The sequence below is a fragment of the Schistocerca nitens genome, chromosome 5, assembly GCF_023898315.1.
Source record: "Schistocerca nitens isolate TAMUIC-IGC-003100 chromosome 5, iqSchNite1.1, whole genome shotgun sequence".
Classification (NCBI taxonomy): Eukaryota; Metazoa; Arthropoda; class Insecta; order Orthoptera; family Acrididae; genus Schistocerca; species Schistocerca nitens.
Genome location: NC_064618.1, coordinates 264,960,094 through 264,988,043, shown reverse-complemented (window position 1 = coordinate 264,988,043; position 27,950 = coordinate 264,960,094).

Below are 27,950 nucleotides of genomic sequence, written 5' to 3'. Positions count from 1 at the left end.
CGCCACAACATTTGATCCATGCATTTGTGAACATAGCAATTTTAGATTTTACTTTTGACGTGCTCGCGGGATTAGCCGAGCAGTCTCAGGCGCTGCAGTCTTGGACTGTGTGGCTGGTCCCGGGAGAGGTTCGAGTCCTCCCTCGGGCACGGGTGTGTGTGTTTGTACTTAGGATAATTTAGGTTAAGTAGTGTGTAGCTTAGGGACTTATGACCTTAGCAGTTAAGTCCCGTAAGAATTCACATACATTTATTTCTTTGACGTGCCGACAAATGATTCATGTCATATGTTGTGCATCTGTAGATCAAATGGAAAGATTTTGCGCGCATCTTGCACAGGATTTTTATAATAACCTGTACGAAGATCTGATAATGGTAACGTAGTGGATATATTGCAGAACCTCTGACATGGCATCGAGATAGAATGCGTTACAAATACTGTTTGCTAACGTGAGAAATACCTAACGGTGGTCTGAGGGAGTTGCAAATATCGGCTTAATATCACGTTCCTTAGACGAATCCATTTCTGAATTCGGTGAGGGGAGTGATTTTATTACGAGTTTACACTGCTGTTGACGCGCACCCACGCTCTCGGTCTGTTAACACATACCCCAAAGACCACTGTCTACATTCAATGTCGCGGTATTTGTGTGGAAGACCAATTCGTTCGGAAGCAGCATCACATCTCGACTTTCAAAGCTCGTATAGTTTTTAACATGGATATCTTTAGCGATAGTTATCTGCGCCCGTAGAACCACGACAGTTTTTTATGCAAGGTGACAGTGACATAGTCATTATGATCGTGCTTTTAATAGCATGTCGCTTATAAAACGATTACGTATCTCTTCCTAAGACACACTGGTACCACTCGCAAGAAAAACAAATGAGGCATGTCCATCCATCGCGGATTTTCGCTCAGTATTGTTTGGTGTCACCAGCATTCTCTTATCTGTGAAGTATTATACTATAGGGGATATGTGATAGAGTTTCTATGACCAGGAGGCTTATAAAGTATGTGTTGGGATGTAAAGTTGTTGTTGTTGTCAATGTTCCGGCATGTCCAAAGAAAATGGCTATGTGTAGTCGCAAGTGAGGTATATATTTGAAGTGGAGAACTGTGATTTCAACGCATCCGTAGCTGTAAGGTAGATGAAAAATTTTACATGGAAAATTATGTAGAGTCATAAGTAGCTAATACAGTTTAATGTTTTCAGAGCCACAGCCGTCAGGAGGGGGTATTGCTGATGGTCGAATGTCACCAGATTGGGGCTGCATTCGTAATATTTAATTGTAATTACAGCGACGTATACGAGTCTGGTTTCCAAGGATGATTCTGCCTGGCGTGCGGGGCATGTAACGGATGTAGCCCATAGCCACAAAGAATGGTCCTTCCGGCTTCCAGCATAAGGTAAGAGCCTTCGCTCTACCACCCGATCTAGACGGGCAGGGGGACAAGAATGCAGTTGACCTAACTGTGTCACCCTCTATGCTGGTGAATAGCGAACTAATACTCAGTATGTGTAGCGCAGCCCTTGTGATCTCATGTGTTGTGTGCATTCTCCGATTTTTTTTTGTGTAAATTTGAGAAGATTCAATATGGCAAGTGTTCCCAGTGGGCAATTACTCTCTGCCATGTAAATTGGCTGGTTGACTGCTTATAATGCCATTATACACATTTACCGCACTTATTTGGCTGAGAGAACATCGATTGTGATGTTTGCTGTTTGCATCTACATGGCGAAAAACAGCTGGAAGCGACATTTGCTAGTTCACTAAGACTTGAAAAACACATGCTTGACTTGAAACTTCCTGGCAGATAAAAACTGTGTGCCCGACCGAGACGCGAACTCGGGACCTTTGCTTTTCGCGGGCAAGTGCTCTACCATCTGAGCTACCGAAGCACGACTCACGCCCGGTCCTCACAGCTTTACTTCTGCCAGTATCTCGTCTCCTACCTTCCAAACTTTACAGAAGCTCTCCTGCGAACCTTGCAGAACTAGCACTCCTGAAAGAAAGGATACTGCGGAGACATGGCTTAGCCACAGCCTGGGGAATGTTTCCAGAATTCTGGAAACATGCTTGACTTTGTAAAGTAAAACTATAATAATGCACCTTTTATATCATTGGCATCTGTATTCGTCAGAAAATACGATTAATACTACAAGTTTCCTCTATTTTCGAGTTTTCACATGAAGATCTTCGCAGAGATAAGTTTCTAGTTACTCAGTGGTTCGCAGCACGTCCTACATGATGACTGCGATGACAAGAAGACATTTAGACGCAAAGTTACATTAAATAAATTTTCCAGAACAAGCATAAAGTGGAGCCTATCCTAGACACGGTGAATATTAACGGAAGTAAGAAGAAGAAATGTACAAAAGAAACTGTACTGCAATTACAAAGTGTACAAAATTTTACCTGAGCGCTGTGTTTGTGTTTAACGTATACTAATGCGTCTGAGCAGGAGAATTCCGTAGGGTATGCTGTTTTTCTTCCAGAATACGCTCTCAAGATTCACGTAAGCACGTATTCAAAGAATATGATGCTGAATTATATGCAGTTTTGTGAGTTCTGGAGCAAATGCAGTGTGTACTCATGCAATCAAATTCCTCATTGTCACCGATATCCTGAGTCTTCCTCAGGCCATTTATCTCATGTATATGGTAGCAAAATACATTCCGGTGACCCACGACACTCTGTCGCACTTATAAGGGAAAGACCAGTGGTTCGTGTTTTAAGATTCTGTGTGATGTCTGACCTTATACGTAGCTTGTTAGGAAGAAGCTTTTAATGTGATACGAGGATGTCTGACTCATTAACTACTTTCCCTTTGTTCGAGCAGGCAAGATTCCGTGTTACATCATTGTAGTTACTGTGCAGTTCAGTATGTAATTGTTGACAAGGGATTTTACAAATTGACTTGAGTCATAGGTCTTTTATTCTGCTGTGTACTAATCAGCGAGTGGGTGAAGAGTTAGCAGGTTGGCTGAGATTTTTATTTCTCTTTTTACCCTTTGCCTCATCATTTTAAAAGTTTAAGCACATTTGTAGCCAGTTACTTTAGTGATGATGCTGTTATGCTTTCTATAAATTTCTTCATCACATGCCACCACCACTACTTTATTTACAAACTCCACGACGTGTTGAAATACTACGGCCCTTCAAACAAGACTCCATTTTGTTGACAGTGTCTTCTTATTATTAATCCACAGGCGAAGAAAGTCAGAAGGCCCTCCTGTAACTAAAAGTTTTTTGGGGAACTTTCACCTAAAACATCGTTGCTTGAGAGAAAAATTATTTTTGCCACCTTCAAGCCTATTCGTCAATAACCACACGAACAGGTTTCTTTCCGCTATATTTATAAGCCGTGTTCCTCTGCTTTTAACGGTTGTGAAGTTTCGGAAATTAATAAAAAGTCTGTTCATGTTGTATGCGGAACATTACATACTTTTCTATTTTCTAGTGAAATGCATGTTAAAAGTTGTTGAAGATTTTAGTACATGACTTTCAATAAGTGATAATATTTCATTGATACTTTATTCATTTTTATTGGCTCAAAAGAAAAGGCAACGTAAAGCCACTACCATAGTCTTTCCACAGCACTCATTTTTCCGTGTAAGTGGCTTAACAGTGCTTCCTTTGGCAGCTATAATAGAGTGTAAACACATTGTTAGATGATGATTTTCACTTTATGCGCAAATTAATATTTATATGCCGTTTCTGTATTGACACTGCTGCATCGGAACGTCGAGTTAGTAGAAGTAAAACTGTTAAGTCTGCATTGAAACGTAGCCACTAAATGATGATATTAAATCGGTTTTCAGGTAGTTGTGCAGTATACAAGAATTTAATATTTGTACTTATCACTAATAAGGTGATTTTGTCTATATTTTCTGTTATTCTAAAAAAAAAATGGTTCAAATGGCTCTGAGCACTATGGGACTTAACATCTGTGGTCATCAGTCCCCTATAACTTAGAACTACTTAAACCTAACTAACCCAAGGACATCACACACATCCATGCCCGAGGCAGGATTCGAACCTGCGACCGTAGCAGTCGCGCGGTTCCGGACTGAGCGCCTAGAACCGCTAGACCACCGCGGCCGGCTGTTATTCTCAGTTACTGCTTAACGCATACTTCTTAAAGTAATTCGACAGTGTTTCTTGGAAGTACTTTGATGATATGAGATCCTGCTCTATCTCTTAGATTGACCTTGAAAATCAAATACAGAAATTATTTCGCTTATTACTAACAGTTTTGTTATGAAACACGTGAAACAAAACACAGAACCATACTCTGAATCCTACAATGCCCATGAGCTGCCCTTAAACGAATATAAACTCGACCTGATCGGTAATGAAAAATTCAATGACTTTCCACAGGTGCTCAGTCTAGTCCGTTATCAATAAGAACATTCCGCTTATTACTGACAGTTTTGTTATGAAACACGTGAAACAAAACACAGAACCATACTCTGAATCCTACAATGCCCATGAGCTGCCCTTAAACGAATATAAACTCGACCTGATCGGTAATGAAAAATTCAATGACTTTCCACAGGTGCTCAGTCTAGTCCGTTATCAATAAGAACATTCCGCTTATTACTGACAGTTTTGTTATCAAACACGTGAAACAAAACACAGAACCATACTCTGAATCCTACAATGCCCATGAGCTGCCCTAAAACGAATATAAACTCGACCTGATCGGTAATGAAAAATTCAGTGTCTTTCCACAGGTCCTCAGTCTAGTCCGTTATCAATAAGAACATTATTTAATTGTCTAATGTCGTGCTTTGACCACAGAAGTAATACTAATTTTGTTTAACTTATATTTATTATTATGAAACAACAATTTTGGTGTGGTGGGACATGAGCAGACGTGAGGCTAAATTTAACAACAATTTCATCAGGCCTCCAAACTTTAAGTAACAGAACAAAAAACTAGTTACAATAAAGCAAATGGTATGTTACTGTCGGCCAAAAGAACTTTACATGGGGCTAGAGTAACTAATAAGACACAATTATCCTGATAACAATAAAAATAGATTATAATTCTAAACAATTCTTGCACTATGAAGATAACTTGGCAACAGCCAACAATTTACAGTGTCTGGCACTCAGCTACAATCAGAAATAGCAGCTGTAAAACTTACGGTGCCAAAGAATATTTAACCTTATGTAGGATTAGTAAAGACAACCTCTAACTACACTTCCATCCACTATTAACGGACAACTAACGCGTCAACTACATACAAAATAACAAACTACCCACGCTTATGTTTGAATAACACCTCGTACAGTAACTTACGTAACAGTTCTTCCACGCAAAAGCAGAAACAAACTATTGCTAACACATAATATTAGCAATACAATAAATCATTAAAGTCAGTGAAGAAACCAACTGATCTACGGTCACAGTGATAAATAATTAACTTCGGCCTAGTAAATTTAATCACAATAACGATAGCAGCTGAGGAAATGAATTAAAATTTGTGCCACAGTCAGGACTTGAACCCGAGTCTCCTTACTTACTTTTTTTTGTTTTTCCGCCCCTGCATATGAAAGGGAAACTACAAAAGAAAATCTACTTGCCACCGCCACTTATGAACTAACAAAAAAAAAAAAAAAGAAAAGAAAAGAAAACGGACCTCTTCAGGCTTTGGCGCCTATCTACGCCTATCCCGAAACGACTCACCTGTTATTACAAGGATGTAGGAAAGGAAGAAATTAGGGGGGGGGGGGTGTAAGAACATATGGAGTGGCGATGAAATGGAAGTAGTTGTGCACGGGCTTTTGTTTTTTTAGGTTATTTCATTTCATTTTGTGGTGTTTTTTTTTGTTTTTGCTTTTTTGTAAGTATATTTTTATTTTATTTATTAATTTATTTATAATTTATTTTTATTTAATTATTCTGTGTACCAGAATTCCAGGAGCCGCTAGCGGCTTCCGATTGGCGGAACATCCAAACGTGTCTTCTCGAAATTTTAGTAGAGATTCCATTTGTAGTGCGTTCAGAACATCATGTCGGAAAAATAAGCATCAGCATGTCATGGCTTGGACGTTCCAACTGGAAGACGGGTCATGAAACGCGCTCCATGGAAAACTGGAAAAGAACTGCATGTCTGTGGGGTTGTGAACAAGTGCAAGTGCAGTGTCGATCGTTAAGGTACGTCCAGTAACCGAGTTCCGATTTCTCGTCGGGGCGAATAAGGTAGAGGACCGTATGACAGAGTACCCCATTCACAGCACTGGTTTTTGTTGCGCGGTAATGAATCACATTTTGGAATAAAAGCGTCAAGAAATTGATCTGAGCAGGTGTCTGTTGGGTAAGGAAAGTCAAGATAGGCAGGTATGCTACCCATTACACCACCACAGCAATGTAGCTAACACACCTAAACAGACTACTCGACTACCCCTCCATGACGCAGTTCACGTCTTATTTTCCTCTCCTCAGATCATTACTACTGCCGAAGCTCTCTGGTATTGGAAGTTGGACGTAATTGGAAAATCCTGCCTGTCCTTCAGGCACACGTGATCTATAGATCTACCTAGTAAGCATAGAGACCCAGGTACAAAACCCGGCAGTGGCATAAATGTTAATTCATTTCTTCAGCTTCTATCTTTATGATGTCTCGAGGACAATTTAATTACATCGGATTTAATCACGTGTACATTGTGTACTAATTATGCTTGCTCTGCCTCTCGGCAAGCACTGTCTCAGGCATCACATGTCATAAATAACAAACAACTATTAACATAGCACCAAAGACTTCAGTGCAGGAAGCTGTTCTGGAGTGGCTACACTCAATATAGGTTCAAATGGCTCTGAGCACTTGCATGGGGGCTTAATTAAATGCAATGTAAATAATTTTAATTTTTCGTAGCTGTTTGTCCGATTACGAAGTCTCGTACCGGTTGGCCCTGACTAGTATTATTACGCAATCTGACTGCTTAGAACAATAACAAAGAATGAAATGGAAATTTTCATTAACACAATTAATTAATTAAGTCCCCAGCAACTATAAAACCTACGAAACCAAAGCACAAGTGTAACTGTTCTGTGTGTGGAAGTATGACTCAACGTACGCATCTGGCACGGTTCTTCTTCAATAACACAAGAATTTATAAATATCATTTATACTGAATTAACTAAAGAAAATAAGAATACCATAATTACTCAAGAAAACCAGAATTACACTCTAATACAAGAACACAAGCCAGATGCTTTGTTGACTGAACCTGTAATGACGCATTATTTAAAACATGGAAATAATGAAAAATAAATCAAGTTTCGTTACCTTCATATATTGACCAAAATCACTCTCATAATTACAATATATCTCCACACCGACTCGCTATTACCACATCTCAACAAGAACCTTTCAGTATCACATCTCAGCAAGCACTCTCTACTAGCACATCTGAACACGAACTGACGACTACGAGTCCTGGACAAGCACTGCCTTCTAGCACATCTCAATAATGACTGTGCCAGTGGAGGCGGCGGAACAATGCTCTCTAGCGATCTCTGGCGCTGTGGCTCAGTGTAGCCACCTTTCACACTATGCGACTTAACTTCTGAGGTCATCAGTAGCCTAGAACTTAGAACTAATTAAACCTAACTAACCTGAGGACATCACACACATCCATGACAGAGGCAGGATTCGAACCTGTGACCGTAGCGGTCGCTCGGCTCCAGACTGTAGCGCCTAGAACCGCTCGGCCACTCTGGCCGGCACTCAATATAGGGTTCGCGCATTGCGCAGTTCACTTCCTCAATCACAATGCCACTAGGTTGCCCCCATTGGCAGCAAGTCTATCCAAGTATACCCCTCTTAAGACATACATGAACTGAATCACTCAAACAGGTTGTCTAGAGGGTAGCCCCGCCAGCGCAGACGTCTTTTCCGTACTGATTCGACCAATTTCGTTGCTCGCGACCTTCTTCTATCTGCATGAATGTATTCCCTTGGCTAAATGGCGGTGAATAACTGTATCGAAGGGTTTCTGCAACTCAAGAAAGAGATCATCAACCTTGATTATTATCTTTCTTTTGATGCCGTGACTGAAAAGAGCGAACTATGTTCATTCTAAAATATTAATGTAATTCTGATGGGTACCACCAGCAGATGTACCACTGCATTTAGGTGATGAGCGTTACTCAAAGCTTTTCCTGTAAGCAAGTTTGCTTTAGCAGCTCAGCACCAGTGCATACCAACTTACACGCCTCCGACGGGCGTAAAGCAACAAGACTGTGCTTAAGTGCTTACCTCACACATGCAAACCAGGTCGACATGTAATCGCTACAGAAATGCAAATTTTCCCGCTGAAAACGGGCGAGGTCGCAAATTCAGGGCTCTCCACTGTGTAGAACGCCTCAGCAGCGGGGAGATAGTTGCGACAAACTGCCGCAGCATGCAAATGGTCGCGCCCTCGACGCCCGGCGTTAGCAGTCGCTGTGGCGCTGGCTCTTGTAGCCCAGTTCCACCCCGTGCCTCGCCGGAGCGCCGCAGTTCCGGACGGCTTAGTACAAGCTATGGCGGCTCCTGCGCGTTCCGCATTGAACGCCGTCACGTTCCGCAGTGGCTTTGCGCTCTCCAACTTGCAGAGAACTATGTCAGCGATAACAAGCGAATATATGGCAACTTACGACTCCGCTGTGACCTACCAGAGGGTTTAAGCATTGTGAGATGGTTATAGAGAGAAAATTTTCGCACCCAGATATCAATGTACATGTCTTGTTCAAATAATTCTTTATTTTTGTTAACTGTGCAGTTAGGAGCTTAATAAAAGCCGCGTGTAACAACAAAATGTCTCGCCGGTCGGGGTGGCCGAGCGGTTCTAGGCGCTACAGTCTGTAACCGCGCGACCGCAATACAAATTCTTTCATACATGTGACTTTACATAACAGTTTATACAAGTATTATGTGGTTAAACAGTTCAATCAATAGCGTCAGCAATGACGAATATGTGCAGGTAAGAGTCTCATAACTTTCCACAAACAGTAATACACAATAAATCAGTTTATACAAATATTCACATAAACGCTTTCCATAGCCCAAGAATAAGCAGTTGACAGTTCCAGCAGTAGCACCCAGCAATGGTCAACAGGTGCAAATACCAATAAGTAACATTTTTTCAATAGAAGCAGTCCATCAGTGGCACCCGCTATGTTGAGCAGGTGCAGACACCAACAAGTAACACCATTTCAGTAGAAGCAGTCCATTAGTGGCACCAGCAATGTTGATCAGGTGCACACAGCAACAGGTGACTTCATTTCAGTGGAAGCAATCCATCAGTGGCACCCAGCAATGTTGAGCAGCTGCAGACATCAACAAGTAACACCATTTCAGTAGAAGCAGTCCATTAGTGGCACCAGCAATGTTGATCAGGTGCACACAGCAACAGGTGACTTCATTTCAGTAGAAGCAATCCATCAGTGGCACCAGCAATGTTGATCAGGTGCACACAGCAACAGGTGACTTCATTTCAGTAGAAGCAATCCATCAGTGGCACCCAGCAATGTTGAGTAGGTGCAGACATCAACAGGTGACATCTTTTCAGTAGAAGCAGTCCATCAGTGGCACCCAGCAATGTTGAGCAGGTACACACAGCAACAGGTGACATCTTTTCAGTAGAAACAGTCCATCAGTGGTACCCAGCAATGTTGAGTAGGTACACACAGCAACAAGTCACATTTCTCAGCAGAAGCAGTTCCATAAAATACACTGTCACTGATCACACTGTTCATCAGAGTTTATAAGCAGAAATTAAACATGTCCTAGTGACACCAATATTGTAGAAAAGGTACAAGTAACAGTCCATAATTTTTTTACAATCACTGATCACACAGTTCATCAGCAGAAATTAAACATATCCTTGTAGCACCAATCATGTAGAAAAGGTGCAAGTAACAGTCCATACTATTCACCATAACTACTGAGACAGTTCAGTCATGAACAATAGTTTGAATGCACATACAATTTCTTTAACAAAATATAATCAATGCTCTTACACTAAACATACAAATCATAATAAACACACAAATGATATCAGTTAATTGTCACATTAACTATTACAGTACATAATAACAGTTAACCTATAATATTTGTGGGTGTCAGTGCAAGCCACAACAAACAAGTGAAATAATATTTAGGAGATAGGTTGGGATCGCTTCTCTGGGATTATAAAAGGAAAACACACAAAACACACTCACTCATCTTTCATCCACATTAGTGCTACTGTGTAATTGAATAGTGTTAACTGTGTAAATGCAATTCTGTCAAAATTTTATGTTCATCCTGTGTATCAAGTAGTAGTGGCAGCAATGTATAACAGTCAATAATAGTTAAGTCAACGTCATAGTCATCATGTCAAGACCAATGTTTGCCAAGCCAGATCAAAATGTACGGTTGCTGAACAACTGTCAGTGTACCAAGATACGCAAATGCTTCCTCTCTCAAAAAAAAAGTATATACTGCTTGGCGATTTGACAAAGTGTGTGTGTAGGCAATCTTCTTTCTACTTGAGTGTTCTAGTCTGCCATCTTCATCCTCCTTGTTCCATATAAACCAACAAAAAAAATATGCTCCTTACTTACTTTACCTCTTATCCACCAAAACTTCAATAATCATCAACTTCATATAATCTTAATATCTAAATAATACTTCTTCAATACGTCGATACATATAAACCTTATTGCCAATATCATTTCACTTCCATAACAACTCTTTCCTCTAGTCAGTCTCCTCGAACAAGTACAGACAAAATTCTAGTGCAAACTTCAATTCATCATCTCATACAATCCGAAGACACAATGTCAACACACAACCTCTCGTGTAGTCCATCTGACCCAAATTTTCTACTCATTATAAATTATAAGATACATTTTGGTTCCTTGTCCATCATTAAATAAAAGAAATGCATACATAACCTCTAACAGACTTAGTTCGAATAACTCTCAGTAATTAAGTACGATTACGGAGTGTGAATGATCATAATATTTCACAGTGTGTACACCACTTCAAGAATCATAGCAGAAGCAAACATGTGGAGTATTTTTTGTGTCAAGTGGCACTTCCTATTTCAATTGCTCACGGAAAACGCAGTGTAATAACTGTCAATGGTCTAAACCTAGTTTTGGTATGTCATGTCGTTAGCTTCCTTCCTATTAGCATACATTTATACAGCTTTCATAAAACCTCCAGCTCATGTGACTTCTATGAAGTTTCTTGTACTAATGTCGTTTATGTCGAATTACTGCAGTTCATTTTCTTATCTTAAAAATATAAGGCACTGAGCGTAAGCAAAACATGCAATAGCGAGTAAATATACCAGTAGAGAACAGAATGTCAACAAGTGGATGCAGCACAATTCTTACAACGAGGCTCTGCCAAGCGAACAATCTATAATTAATACCACAGTGTAACCTAAACTCTATGTTCGTACACAGTATATCAGCATTTCTATATACTAAATTGAAGAGTAGTTATGACAACAAAACAGAATTGTGTAAATATGCAATCCATACGCACAGCAGCAAACATGCCTTAGACAATAAACAGGTCATTAGCATCACATCGACATAAGCAAATAAATGTTCATATGTAATCTTAATAAGTACACATGAAGGCGCAAGCAGATAAATCACAAAGTATAACTTACATATCTAACCACATCAGCACAATTAATCAGGTGACAATTATAATTTAAATAAATAAGCACAGCAGGCACATAATAGAAAAATATGACATCAGTGAAAAAACATAGCAGCCAAGCGATGCATAATATATACAAATAACAACCCTGTTCATTAGTCAATCATTGTCAAAATCAGTTAATGTGCGCAAGCACGTCGCTTCACAAGTAAATTCATAGAACATGAAATTAGCACAAAGTATGAATCACGTAATCGCAAGCAGCAAATTACGTCTAAAGTACGTACCTAAGTGGAATTATGTTACCTGAAAAATAAACTCAATTAACCGTTACCTTTTTTTGCTTATTACTTTCTTCTTCGAAATGACCTTCTTCCTGAAAATTTTCTCCAAAGCAAGTCGTCTTAACGTCGGACACGCACAGAATTTACCTGAAGGTCTTAAATACTTTATACAACCGTATCCTGAAAAATACTGAACGTTAATAACATAATTTATGAAGTCCTTATAGCTTTATACAGAATTTATTCGGAGAAATTAAACTGTGTATTTATTTACGTCTGTCAGTGCATTCGCACTGAGCGCTCGATCAGCTATAGGCGCGTGACGTAGAAAGTGATTGTTTGCGGTTAACGACTGCCTTGTGCGGCGCGCAGACTGACTGTTGCTTTGAGTATGTGCCGCCGCCAAAACACAGCGCGGTATCCTTGTACTCTCTCCATGTTTACGTAAACTGTTGGTTTCTCACAAGTAGGTCATTCCACAAAAATTTTTACGTTTGATATATGATGTATTCCTTTAGAGCGTCGTGATTTAAGAGTTTCTACTTCAACAGTGTTATCATGAATAATTTTGCGAACTCTAAATGGACCGTTATAAAGCAGAAAAAATTTGCGACACAATCCCTTTCCTTTGTGAGACAAACGATGAGACTTAATTAATACCTTCTGACCAACTGACAAAGTTTTTAAACGACCAGGACGTTTAGCTGATTTCTCTCTTCTTGCAGCCGCAGACGCAATATTTCGTAGGGCCAGGTTCACAACTTCAGAATGCCGCAGTTTTCGTGAAGGCGGAAAAGGAACGATTTCAGAAATGCGATTTGTCGGTGCTTTATTTTTTAATATCAGTGTAGGCGGTAAAGAAGTTGAATCATTAGGGAGTTCATTCAGAATATTTTGAAAAATATGAAGATACTGATCCCACGTTCTGTGATTCTGATGACAATAAAGACGACACAATTTATTGATTTCCTTCATCCATCTCTCTGAAGCATTAGATTGAGGGTGAAAAAGTGAAATGAAAATTGGTTTAATCTTCCGACGCCGTAGAGTACGAAGCCAAATTTTGGAGCGAAACTGTGATCCATTATCTGATATAACCTTATCAACATGACCAACTGAACGAGCTGTTGCTTTTCGTAAAGGTGTAAAACACACATATTTTGATGTTAATTCCACTGCTACGAAAATATACGCAAAACCATTAGTAGAACGAACCACTGGACCGAACAAATCGACTGCAGCCATGTCCTTTAATTTCGCTGGAATGATAGGAAACAACGGTGCTCTGTGAGAAATCGTTGGAGGCTTAGCCATTTGACATAATTTGCATTTGGCAAGAACAGATCGAATACGTTTTTCCATATTACTGAAGTAACAATTTTCTCGTAATTTATGAAAGCATTTTCTGGGACCAAAGTGCGCATAACTGAAATGTGTGTACCAAATCAATTTATTGACCCACTCATCAGGAATACAAACTAACCAAACAGAGTTGTCGACCGATTTTCGTTTGAAAAGAATATCACTGCGAACTAAATAATACTGTCTGATCGCTACGCTTTCCTTTCTCCTCCACTTCTCCTTAATGTCCTTCCAGATTGGATCCTTATTTTGCTCCTTAGCGATGTCCTGGAGCGAAGACGAAATAAAGTTCTCAAACGCAACACCTTGAATGTACATCAAACAATAATGGTTTTCTTTGCCGTCCTCTTCAGCACTTTGTTTCAAACCCATAGGTGCACGTGATAAAGCATCAGCAACAATATTTGAAGATCCCTGTATGTAAACAATACGAAAATCAAATTCCTGTAGGTACAACGCCCATCGTGACAATCTGCCGTGAGTTAATTTTGTTGACATAAGAAATTCCAGAGCTCGATGATCGGTGTAAACCTTAGTATGTCTGCCAAACAAAAATGTGCGAAATTTTGTGAAAGCCCATACAACAGCCAAAGCTTCAAGTTCCGTAATCGAATAATTCTTCTCTGATTTAGAGAGAACACGACTTCCAAAGGCAACAGTTTTCTGTACTACAACGCCGTCTTCTTCTATCTCTTGGAATAAATGTGCACCTAGGCCTTTGTATGATGAGTCCGTCGCCAAACAAAAATCTTTAGATAAATCCGGATGTGAAAGAAGTGGAGCAGCAACTAAAGCATCACGAAGTTGTTCAAATTCTGATTGAGCTTCCTCATCCCAACACCAATTAGAATTTTTTCCAGATAATTCACATAAACGAGGTGTGGCCAAATTGTCCAATCTAACAAAGCGTCTAAGAAAATTACAGACACCAAGGAAACTACGAACATCACGTTTTGTGGTAGGAACAGTATAATTACGAATAGCGTCTAGTTTCTCTGGATCAGGGAGAATACCTTCTGTAGAAATAATGTGACCGAGAAATTTCACCTGAGAACGACCAAATTCTGATTTTTCCAAGTTCACTGTCATGCCAACTCGTGCAAAAATACGTAATAATGAATCCAAAATTTTGTTGTGCTCACTCCAAGAACGTTTAGCAATAAGAATGTCGTCAACATAAGAAGTAATATTGTCACGAAGATAAACAGGTAAAATTTCATTTAAACTACGAATGAATGCTGCTGAAGATACAGTAAGTCCAAACGGTAATTTCCGAAACTGGTAACAGTTACCGAAGGCTAAAAAGGCAGTATATTTTCTACAATCAGGGTGGAGTTCTATTTGCCAAAAACTTGCGCGCATATCAATCGTGGATAAAACTTTAATTCCATGGAAATGTTGAAGAAGTTCATCTAAATTTTGTGGACGGTCAGTTTCAGGAATAATAATATTATTTATCTGTCTGGAATCCAGAACCAAACGAATTGATCCATCCTTTTTAAGAACAACGTGTAATGGGCTGGTATAAGGGCTGACTGCTGGCTCAATAATGCCCTGATCTAACATGTATTGAAGTTCATTCTTAACCTTGTCTCTGTAAGCCAAAGGAATAGCGTACGTTTTCCCGCGAAATGGTGTGTGTTCTTTTACTTTAAATAAATATTGTAAGCCTTGTATAGTTCCTGTGTGATGACTAAACACTGTAGCATGTGAAGTCAAAATGTGGTGCAGCTCTTCTCTTGCAACGTCATCTGGCACTTCAGCTTTCTTAACCTTTTCATTAATTAATTCTTCGCTATTAATTATATCCTCCATCGCGTCTCTGTATCTATTGTCATTGTCATGAATAAACACACTGTCGTCATAACGCTCAACAAAAGCATCAGAAGTAAGAAACCTTAAACATTTTGTATCTGATTCAGATCTTGCTAAACACTCGAAAAATTTCAAACATTTCGGCATTCCGGCAACAGTCAAATTAACACTTCCTTCTTTAAAGTTCAAAATTGCCTTATGTGCGTTAAGAAACTCCATACCGAAAATAATCTGTGTACTGAGTAATGGAACAATAATAAAATTAGCAGAAAATTCGTATCCTTGACAAATGAAATTTAGGTTGGTCTGTTGTTTAACATCCACACCTTTTCCAGAAATAGCGCCTCGAATTGTAGTTTTAGAAATAGGTAACACAGGACAGGCAATAGTTCTTTTACATATATGAAAAACTGATTCACTAATGACGTTCAATGGGCTCCCAGAATCTAAAACTGCAGTGAACTTATTCTTACCCACACATACTTCAATAACAGGATGTAAAAATGCGTCTACATTATTTTCCTTTTCATCTAGCAAAATGTCTCTCATGTCTTCCAGGCGTACGTAGTGTAAAGTCGTAGTGTCATTACTTTCTGAACCGTCTATATTGCTGCCAGAAGCCGAAGCTGCTAGTCATTGTCGATTGTTTGCGTCACGTCTTTGATTATTCCCGACATTTCGCGGATCAATTTCTACTATTTCCACTTGTCTCTCTGAATTTCTGTCACGCGGAGGATGCCAATTAGGTCCTTCCTGTCTGTTAGATGCAAATTCTTGGTTGTGTCTGTTATTAAAATTTCTGTTTTCCTGTCTGTCTGCATAACTACTTCTTGTATAATTTCGACTGTCACTTCTGAAATTATTGTTAGACCGACTACCCTGGTTATTTCTGTAGTAAGAGTTTCTATTATTGTATGAATAATTTCTGTCTTGATGATACCGATTACTGTTTCCGTATGATTGATCATTCCGGTAAGAATTACCGCTATTATAATTGTCTGTGTAATTTCTGTTGGAACGTCTGTTATTGTCATAAGGCTGGTATCTATTGTCCTGTCTGTTACGTCTGTCATTCTCAAAATTACCCATATAACGCCCGTTCCGATCACTATCCCTTTTCTCTGAAAATCTATCGTAATTACTGTTACTGAAAAAGTTACAAAAAGTCCCGTCGTCGTTGTCATACTCAAGTTCTTGTAACAAAGTCTTAAAAGTCTCAATGTCGTCTTTACATCTTCCAGCTAAAGCAATTTGTCTTATGGATTGTGGCAGCTTAGTTAAACAAATGCGAATTAATTCAGTCGGGCTATAAGGGTTGGAAAGGAACTGATTCTTTCGAATCATGTCTTCAAAATATTCTGCTGGCGTGCGGAACTCAGACTGTTTGAAATTACGCTGCATAATAAGACTGTGTTTGACTCTGTCTTGTGTGTTTTCGGACCAATATGCCGATAGAAATGCATGATAAAAATCATTCAGATTATTACAATCTCTAATGAGTGCACGCATCCGCGTCGCCGGTTCGTTTTCTAAATATCCACACATAAATTCCAGTTTGTGACTTAGTGGCCAATTTGGTGGGAGTGCATACATAAATTGATCTAACCATGCACATGGATGTATGTCATTCTTACGGAAGATCTTAAATTTCCGAACAGTCAAAAAGTGTTTATAGTCAAAGTTTTCGCCTCGTGGCGACAAAGACCTACCGCGTCTGTCCCAGTTTGAATGTCGATTATTGTCAAGTTCGCGCGCCTGGCGCTCTCTAGCTGCATCCCGTAAATGAAACAAATTATCTTCTTCAAAGCCCTCTGCTATCTGTGATTCTAAATTTCTTCTACTGTCTTTTCCTACGATTTCCCCTTCAATTTGTTTGACTTGCTTCCGTAATGCCTCAACTTCCCTTTTAACGCGTTCATTAAATTTTCCCTGATTTTCAACATGCTTATTTATATTCTGGTACTCTTCGGTTTCTGCGAAAGGTAATGGAGCTGTATCATCTGAATCTCTATCCCCATGTAAACTAAGACTTGTCAATTTATCTGAAATCTCCTCAACTCTTTCCGATAAGTCACCTATTTTTTCTTTCTGTTTACCTACGTCTTCCGTAAGTGTCGCGACTCGGGTTTCAGTGTTGACACATTTGGTAGTTAACTGTTCATATTGTTGTGTTAGGTTATTTAATCTGTCATTTGGTACGGATTCCTAGATTCTCTCAAATATTTCTTCCTTATCGTGTGCACGTTGTAAATTTAACTCTGAAAATTTCTGCACTATCACGCGATCTCTTTCCTCCTGTTCTCTATCCTGTTCCCTTTGTCTAATCTCTACTGCAATTAATCTATTATTGTGAGCATTCAAAATCGGTTGTACTTCTTCTCTAATTTCTTTCTTTAATTCATCTTTCATGTTTTTGAAACATGTCCCTAGTCGTGAATCTAACCGTGTTTCCATTGTTCCCATCTCAGTTGTAATTGTTCCTATCTCTGTTTTAATTGTTCCTATCTCTGTTTTAAATTCAGATCGAAACTGCTCCATTGTTCCCATACCAGTTGTAATTGTTCCTATTTGTGATCCCTGTGAGTCTAACCGTGTTGCCAAAGTTCCTATCTCTGTTTTAATTGTTCCCATATCAGTTGTAATTGTTCCTATTTGTGATCCCAAATTTAATATTGCACCCATCAACTGCTCCATATTAAATGGTTCAAAATTCTTTTCGCCCCTAACATTTCCCGCAAAACCAGTTTCCTTCGTCATGGCTGTAAAGCTATTTGTGTTCGATACTATTTCAGAATCTTCTGTCGTTAATCTCGAATTCTGAAAACTTTCTGATTGAGAAAAATTTTGAAATGGTTCTGGACTATTTTCCCTGCTTATTAAATTGTTTTCCACTTCATTATTCATCATACTGTTCCCCTGTGTTGGCGAGTTCGCCATGTCAACAATTTCGTCATTCTGACTATCCATCATTTTTGCCTTTTTCATCGATCGCGTAATCATTTACAAAACATACAAAACTCGTCACTGTACGAAAATTACAGAGAATATAACACGTTATCACCAACAATACCATTCACACAGAATGCTTCCCTCAAACGCGATTAACGAACAATTGAAATAATTGCACTAAATCGTCAAACGCGTATACAAGGCAACAAAAAAAATAAATTTTGAAAAATACCATTAGAAGAATGCCAATTACCAAATCTACACATGCAATATAGACTACAATTACTAGACTACAAATTACTACAACAATACTACTGTCTACTATTTTTACAATCAGAAGAATTCCAAGGGACGATCCGAAGCAGCGGTCGCCACGTGCATGGGGGCTTAATTAAATGCAATGTAAATAATTTTAATTTTTCGTAGCTGTTTGTCCGATTACGAAGTCTCGTACCGGTTGGCCCTGACTAGTATTATTACGCAATCTGACTGCTTAGAACAATAACAAAGAATGAAATGGAAATTTTCATTAACACAATTAATTAATTAAGTCCCCAGCAACTATAAAACCTACGAAACCAAAGCACAAGTGTAACTGTTCTGTGTGTGGAAGTATGACTCAACGTACGCATCTGGCACGGTTCTTCTTCAATAACACAAGAATTTATAAATATCATTTATACTGAATTAACTAAAGAAAATAAGAATACCATAATTACTCAAGAAAACCAGAATTACACTCTAATACAAGAACACAAGCCAGATGCTTTGTTGACTGAACCTGTAATGACGCATTATTTAAAACATGGAAATAATGAAAAATAAATCAAGTTTCGTTACCTTCATATATTGACCAAAATCACTCTCATAATTACAATATATCTCCACACCGACTCGCTATTACCACATCTCAACAAGAACCTTTCAGTATCACATCTCAGCAAGCACTCTCTACTAGCACATCTGAACACGAACTGACGACTACGAGTCCTGGACAAGCACTGCCTTCTAGCACATCTCAATAATGACTGTGCCAGTGGAGGCGGCGGAACAATGCTCTCTAGCGATCTCTGGCGCTGTGGCTCAGTGTAGCCACCTTTCACACTATGCGACTTAACTTCTGAGGTCATCAGTAGCCTAGAACTTAGAACTAATTAAACCTAACTAACCTGAGGACATCACACACATCCATGACAGAGGCAGGATTCGAACCTGTGACCGTAGCGGTCGCTCGGCTCCAGACTGTAGCGCCTAGAACCGCTCGGCCACTCTGGCCGGCACTCAATATAGGGTTCGCGCATTGCGCAGTTCACTTCCTCAATCACAATGCCACTAGGTTGCCCCCATTGGCAGCAAGTCTATCCAAGTATACCCCTCTTAAGACATACATGAACTGAATCACTCAAACAGGTTGTCTAGAGGGTAGCCCCGCCAGCGCAGACGTCTTTTCCGTACTGATTCGACCAATTTCGTTGCTCGCGACCTTCTTCTATCTGCATGAATGTATTCCCTTGGCTAAATGGCGGTGAATAACTGTATCGAAGGGTTTCTGCAACTCAAGAAAGAGATCATCAACCTTGATTATTATCTTTCTTTTGATGCCGTGACTGAAAAGAGCGAACTATGTTCATTCTAAAATATTAATGTAATTCTGATGGGTACCACCAGCAGATGTACCACTGCATTTAGGTGATGAGCGTTACTCAAAGCTTTTCCTGTAAGCAAGTTTGCTTTAGCAGCTCAGCACCAGTGCATACCAACTTACACGCCTCCGACGGGCGTAAAGCAACAAGACTGTGCTTAAGTGCTTACCTCACACATGCAAACCAGGTCGACATGTAATCGCTACAGAAATGCAAATTTTCCCGCTGAAAACGGGCGAGGTCGCAAATTCAGGGCTCTCCACTGTGTAGAACGCCTCAGCAGCGGGGAGATAGTTGCGACAAACTGCCGCAGCATGCAAATGGTCGCGCCCTCGACGCCCGGCGTTAGCAGTCGCTGTGGCGCTGGCTCTTGTAGCCCAGTTCCACCCCGTGCCTCGCCGGAGCGCCGCAGTTCCGGACGGCTTAGTACAAGCTATGGCGGCTCCTGCGCGTTCCGCATTGAACGCCGTCACGTTCCGCAGTGGCTTTACGCTCTCCAACTTGCAGAGAACTATGTCAGCGATAACAAGCGAATATATGGCAACTTACGACTCCGCTGTGACCTACCAGAGAGTTTAAGCATTCTGAGATGGTTATAGAGAGAAAATTTTCGCACCCAGATATCAATGTACATGTTTTGTTCAAATAATTCTTTATTTTTGTTAACTGTGCGGTTAGGAGCTTAATAAAAGCCGCGTGTAACAACAAAATGTCTCGCCGGTCGGGGTGGCCGAGCGGTTCTAGGCGCTACAGTCTGTAACCGCGCGACCGCTACGGTCGCAGGTCCGAATCCTGCCACAGCATGGATGTGTGTGATGTCGTTAGGTTAGTTAGGTTTAAGTGGTTCTAAGTTCTAGGTGACTGATGACCTCAGATGTTAAGTCCCATGGCGCTCTGAGCCATTTTGAACAAAATGTCTCAGCTTAAACTTAATATATACAGTAGAGGATCAATTTCCCGTTACAATTGGGGAGGTGTTATTCCTCGATATCACAGGTCTACAAACTGTAAAACGTAAGATTTCAGTGCCGGAAATGTTCCGAGCTATTGTTCTGTTGTCGAATATATTTCACATTTAAGCCCAACGTTTCGCCCCAACTGTGGAGGACGTTTTAAAAGGGGATTGTAGCTTGAGTGTCCGATTCGTACTCTGGCTCGGTACTAAATGCTGCAAAATTCCATTTACGTGTGGTTACGTGCAATACCTGCCAGGTTAGCCGAGAGCGCTAATGCGTTGCTTCCTGGACACGTGTAGGCGCGCCGGCCCCGTATCGAATCCGCCCGCCAGATTAACGTCGAGGCCCAGTGTGCCGGCCAGCCTGTGTGTGGTTTTTAGGCGGTTTTCCACATCCCCCTAGGTGAATACTCGGCTGGTCCCCACATCACATCGCACTGTTTCATGGTTTACACTAGACACAGACAGCTTGAGTACACTAATCCCATCCCAGGTGGTGCAGGGTGGTGACAGGCAGGGCATCTGGCCACCCTCTGACATTAACATCGCCAAATCTATAGTAACAAGGCCGACCCCACGTTGAGGGCCCAAAGCAAATGATGATGTGTGCTTCCGCCAAGTGGTCTGGTGTCACATGTTTTGAATACCCGAATATAGTTGGCCGTTATCGACTGCCATCGTCCACTGTTGCTAACACCCTATCGTGGAAGACAGTTACACGTCTACGTCAGCACCGGTCTCCAGATGTTAAATTTCACGCTCCCCCCATTACTGAAATTCATGGGGTGTTTTATAATCTCCATGGTCTCTCTGTATAGTCTCGCGTTCGTCGGCCGTCGTAATTTAATATATTGTTATTGTTATTATTATTTTTTGATTGTTGCCGACTTACGTGGTGGGCCTTAATAAAAATGATATTTCATTTTATTTTGATTTTACGATTAAATGCTTTCCTGAAGTTCTCCTTTTTAACAATATTAATCTTAAATTATTTGTTACGTTAATGAATGTTAGACTCGCTGAATCTTAAAACATGAGCATATAAGTTGTACAATGTAATAAACTATTCATATTAATTTCCTCGGCTAGTCAGTTCACTTTAAAGCAAGAAATCTTTAGTTACTAATTAAAATTGCGGCCCACACACGTGCGAGAGTATTTTTCTTACTTCCGTTAACCATTGTATTGTAGTCAGAGTCCTGGCTCTGGATCTCGGCTATGGTACTGAAAATAAGAATCTTAAAGCTAAGTATTTTCTACAACGTCGGGCGGCTGTGGATAAAAATTAATATTATGTTAATAGCGGGCGAGTTTTCCGCTTCCGCTAATTTTTCATAAGTTAATATCGCCACGTAATGGCGTCGTTGGCTGCATCGGCCGCTGCGATTGTTGAACTGTAAATTACTTGAATGCAGGTTAATTCAAGGAAGGCGGACATGAAATCGGGATCACCTCTTACAAATTAAAAGTGCACAATAATATTCAATTAATATATTATCTGCTTAACTCATACAAATATGCTTACATTTGCCAGCCCTCGCAAGATGTCCGTCTGTACATCATCAAGACAAGTGAAGAAGTGAAGTCGACTAAAAAAAATTAACAAAAGAGCGTATCTTGTCGTCTCTTTAGATCATTTTGTCATAAATTATTTCTTTTCATTGCATTTCTTTGCATTTCTCGACAGAGAAATTATTGTTTTACGGCTACATGATAAAAATATATTATTCAATTTTTGAATGTCTCTTCTTTATAAATATTGTTTTTTAAGTCTTTTCGTAATATAGCACTGGCAACGCTATAATAGCCTTCCTTGTTATCGGCTTGTGGCTGCAAGCATTTGAGTCCTATCAAACTGAATGTAGTGGTACCCGGTTGCGACTCGCAGTACTTGAGTCCTATTAATCTGCATGTGGTGGTCTCCTGGCTTTAAGGGAAGTTCCGCAACGGCTGATCTGTCTACCTCCCCTCTTCTGCAATTGCCTTTGTGCTCTTCTAGTCGATTTCTGCCCGTTCTTTTTATAGTACCCACGTACACTTCCCAACAGCTAAGTGCAACCCTATAAATTCCTGCTTTTTCCAGCGGCGCGCGAACATTCGTAACCAACTTCAGGTGATCTTGTACCTTCCAGGAGGGTTTCTACGAGGGTTATCCAGAAAGTAGTGCACGGCATTTTTTCTTTCAGCTGAAAATAATACACGAATGTGCAACGTCACATATGTGTTATTTGAAGAGTCCTGAGTCAGCACGCCAAGTTTCCGTCACTTCCGACAGATAACATAACTGCAGGACAGTTTCAGAATGGCGTCTATAGGTGATGTACTTTACCAGCAAAATGCTGTCATAGAATTTCTCACTGTAGAGAAAGGAACTGTGGGGAATATTAACAAACTCTTGTGCAAAGTCTATGGAGCATCTGCTGTCGACAGAAGTACAGTTAGTCGCGGGGCACGGAGGGAGAGGTCATGAGAAGGCGGTTTGGTGGAGCTCCACGATTTGCAACGGTCGGGAAGACCATCCACGGCTGTCACCCCTGACATGTTGCAGCGAGCTAATGTTGTCATTCGAGAGGACAGATGCATTACGTCTCGGCAGTTGGAGCTGCATCTCTCAGTTAACAAAGGAAGTGTGGATGCAATTATCCGTACTCTTGGATTTTCAAAAGTGTGCGCAAGACGTGTCCCGCGTTCTCTAACGGTGGATCACAAATCCCACAGAAAAAAAAAATTCTTGATTTGCTGCAAAGTCTTGAAGCTGTGACAGGTGATGAATTTGGGTTCACCATTTTGAGCCCGAAACAAAACGACTGTAGATAGAATGGCGCCATTCCCACTTCCCAAAGAAGAAAATATTCAAAGGAACTGAATCCGCCGGTAGGGTCATGATCACCGTGTTCTGGGGCTGTGAAGGTGTGATTCTTATTGGTCTTATGCCAAGAGGCGGTACTGTTAATTGAGAAACATATGTCAGCGCATTAGCAAACCTCAAGACGGGCTTCCAGGGACTTCGGCTCCGCAGGAACCCAGGAGATATTTTCCTGCAACACGATAACGCTCGGGCCCATACAAGTCTGGGGACTGCTGAACACATCACAGTTTTACCCAATCCATCCTACTGCACCCTCGAACTTCCACTTGTTTGGACCATTGAAGGATTACATTTGTGGAAGACATTTTGAGAACGATAAGTAGGTGATTTACACAGTTAACCACTGGCTCCGCCACCAGGACGAGAATTGCTACCGACAGGGAATACACGCCCTCGTTTCGCGCTGGAGGAAGGCCATAGAACAGGATGGAGATTAAGTGGAAAAATAGGGTGTGTAGATAAAACACCATTCTTTCGTGTGTGTAAATCTCATTATGTTCAATGCAGAATTGTTGAACAAAAAACTTGCGGTACTTTACTTTCTGGGCAACGCTCGTAGATTACTGAAATGTTTCGTTTTTTCAAGATCTTTCCTTTGCAGTCAGTAACGTTCTTAGTGAAAGGCTGCAAAACTTTCTATTTCACAATCGTTATGATTTCTGCGTGGTCGTCCTAACGCCCTTTTTATCTCATCGGACGAATAACCATCCTTGAGCAATGCATTGGTAAGGAGTTTTAATTCGGCTTCAAGAAACTCTGGTTCGCAAATGTGCGTTGTTCTGTACACCAAAAATTTCATGATGCCTAGCTTTTGTTGTGGGTGGTGGTTCGACTCCCGATATAGGTAAAGGTCTGTTCTCGTGGATTTGCAGGAAACCGCGTGACCTAAGCTACTAGCACGTCAGGAAAATTTAATTTTCCACGAAAAGTTGGGCTTAAATGCGAAATCCATTGGACCACGGCACAACAGCCTGCAACATTCTATTGTGGTATGTATACAAATTTATATCAGAAATGCTAAGGCTTTACCTCCATCACATGACTTTTTCTCGAAGTAATGAAGAAGATCCAGAAAATTCATGCAAAAACATATCTTCAGAAAATCTTTATTAGAGCAAAAAGTAAAACAAGGTACTCCCAACTTTAAAATGAAGTACTATGTTCTTCAGGTCTAATAAAAGGACAGAAATCTTAATGCTTCTTCCTTTTCCCACTCAAATCGCCGTTTGCTTTTCGTTTTGTGCATTGATTGAGGACACTCGCTGTTCAGCATTAAGCAGTTGCTAACTATTTTACGCTCATCTCATCGATCCAGGAAACCACTCACCATTTCTCTGTTTTGATGGAAACTTTCCTCCTGTTCTTCACTCACACCATCTAGATTTTCTGAGAAAGATGCTGCCGCGGGAGTCCAGAAAGAGTATTTTCAAACTCACTGATGCATCCAGTACTTTGAAGGTGTCCAGTACGTTTCTTAGTAATTGACGTAATCAGAACTATTACGGTTGCTAAGAAACTTGGGTTTAATGGATAAGCAAGATCATCTTCAAATTTCATGCATTTTGTCTTCAAATGTTTCATCTTTCATAAATTTCCGAACTTAAGGGCAGAAGAAAACCGCCTTCTTTCGTCTTAGTTTAAGACAGCCATGGAAACTTACTTGGCACATACTTGAAAGTGTCATCTCCTTTTGTTAGGGCTTGAACAAATTGTGTCATAAGATCAGGTTTTATGTGACGGGTAGGCAGAAGTTTCTGGGCCCATATCTGAGTCGAATACTACGTTTTTCTCCAACTGTTTGCGTTCTAATTGGGCAGATCGTTTGAGACCAGGGCTTCTCTTTTTCCCAGCTTCCCTGTTTCCACACGAAACAGGGGTCCCTCCTCATAGTTGAGCGCACTCATTGTGGGGGCCCATGACTAATCCTGATCCCTAATCTTACGCAAAATACACTTCCTTGAAAAAGGCAGAGATTATCCATTGCTGCCTTTTCACTTCAAGACTGCGACAGATGTATCAGGGAATTAATGTAACCTCTTGAGGCAATGAAATTCATGAAAGCATGTAACAGTCGATTTATCAGTCGTTGCTGAAATTCGCCTGAAAAACGATACGTGAAACAAATATACGGTATAGTTCTCAACATTAATGACCAAAATAAATGGGTACCTGTATTATAGACTATAAAATTAAACATATTTTTTGTACCAGGTTACATTGCAAACTTTGGCAAAATAATACCGCCGTTGTTATAACTATTAAGCAGCTACATTTTTCATACCGTGAGGAAATTCTAAATTTGTGTCAAAATTGTCCTAAATACTTTACCTAAATTCAACACCCACAAATACACCAGCAAAATCCTTTACCTGCAAGAAAAAAATTTCACTGTCAACCAGTGTAACAAATTTTTCGGATACGGGACAATGTAGGAAAACGTATTGTACCACTGTTCGTATGAACGAAAAACAAGGAAGCCCTGTATTAAATACAAAGGTGTGCACAAGTATTTTGTATCTCATGTCTCAAGTATAACTAGTGAACTGACTTGATAGCCTAGTTGGAAAAGTTAAAATTAACGACTGAACTAGGCCTGCAGTTTAGGCAGAGGGACCATACATTTGTTTTGGTTTCAGAAATGAGACTCGTAAAATTTTTGAAGATCGCAATAGGACAGCGTACTGCAGCTGACGCCTTGTGTTCAGCGTCTCTGCCTCTTATACGGAAGACCCCCGTCCAATTGCCGATACTACCAGGGCTGGAACGAAGTGCACTTACCCTCGTGATGTCAGCTGAGGAGTTCCTTGAATTAGAAGTAGCGCCTGCAAGCTCTGGAAAGTCAACGACCGGGTGAGTGGTATGGTTACTCCGTGCCCCTCCATACTTCACCCCCATGACGTCACGTGACAGAGGATGACACGGTGGCCGGTCGACGTCACGTGGTCTTCAGAGACTGAAAGTGGAAATGATGGTGGACGGCATCACGTTCTTATCGACGTTCTAACCACTTTAAATTGATCTCAAAGCAGTGAAAAGCGTCCACATTGGATCGTCAACTTTCAGCGCGATCTTGTCGCTAGGCTCTTCTGCATCTTGACAAGGTTCTTCGTCGTCGATGCAATAAAACTTGATAGCCAGTGTCACTGTCCCAGTCGAGCCAGTCTTGACTACTTTAGCGATTGTTTGTCGAATTCTGAAGAGTCCTTTACTGGCCAAGCGATTTGGGATACAAATCGGTTGGTTGGTGGCTCTTTAGGGGCAGTGATGGAACGATCTGAACAAAGGAAACTCTTCCATTTTTATGCAGCAAATAAATCCTAATTAGTGACAAACACTTTCGCAAATTTAGTAATGCCATTGCTATTCTCGTTTTTCATCTCCATATTTTCGAAATAAGTTAGATACAATAGCACCTTTCGTCAGCAGTTCTATTATTTTAGAAATATGGGAAGCGAAATCTTAAACATGGTTGCGATTTAACAACTGTATATATTTGAAGAGGCTGAAAAAATCAGGCAACCAGTTGAAAACCAAAGGTTTATTTAGCCCTTTACCTAGGTTTAGACATCAATAAAAATATTTCCTTCAGAAGGAGTGGGCATTGTTATATCGTATGGTTGTAAATTACCTTAACCACTTGGCTTCAGCTAATGTAATTTAGCACTGTATGATATAACAAGATCCACTCCTTGTGAAGAAGATATTTTTTTTTTAAATATCGAAACCTAGATCAAGTGCTATTAAACCTTTGGTTTGTAACTGGTTGGCTGATTTTTTTTCAACGTCTTCTCATGGGAAGAACTAAGAAGGTTGTGTTTACCTTTAGTAGACATTACAGTTGAGACAACAACACTGTCTGTCGTAAGCGAAGCTTCAGGCATCAACACTGAACAAAACAACATAGAAAAAGTTAGAACATGCAAATTACGAATCAGGGTCAATATTAAAAACTATGCCTAACCGGGATGCTCCAATTAAGAAAAGGTTTTTAATACTGACCTGACCCATATTTAGCAAGTTCTAAGTTGTTTTCACATCTGATGACGGCAGCAGCCGAAACGGCATAGTAAATAAATTATTTTTTAAATCGATACAGACACCTTTATTCGCAACACATTCAAAATGACGTCCAAAGCACACAGGATATTTATTTTCTTCATTACTAAGCATTAAATGTGGTTGGCAGGGAGTGGGTAGAGGGAGACCGCCTAACTGGCCAGCGGAACTTTTGCTTCGGCCTCTAGCAAATGGGAATTTTCGAGCGGTAGTCGGATGTTCGGTATTCTACTGTAGTTACCTATCGTCACACAGGCCCTTACATAAAGATCCTGTAACTGTTACCAATATTTTTCCACTCTTAAAACAAACATAATGTTGAGAAGATACACGATGAAAGGATCTGGGGTGCGAAATT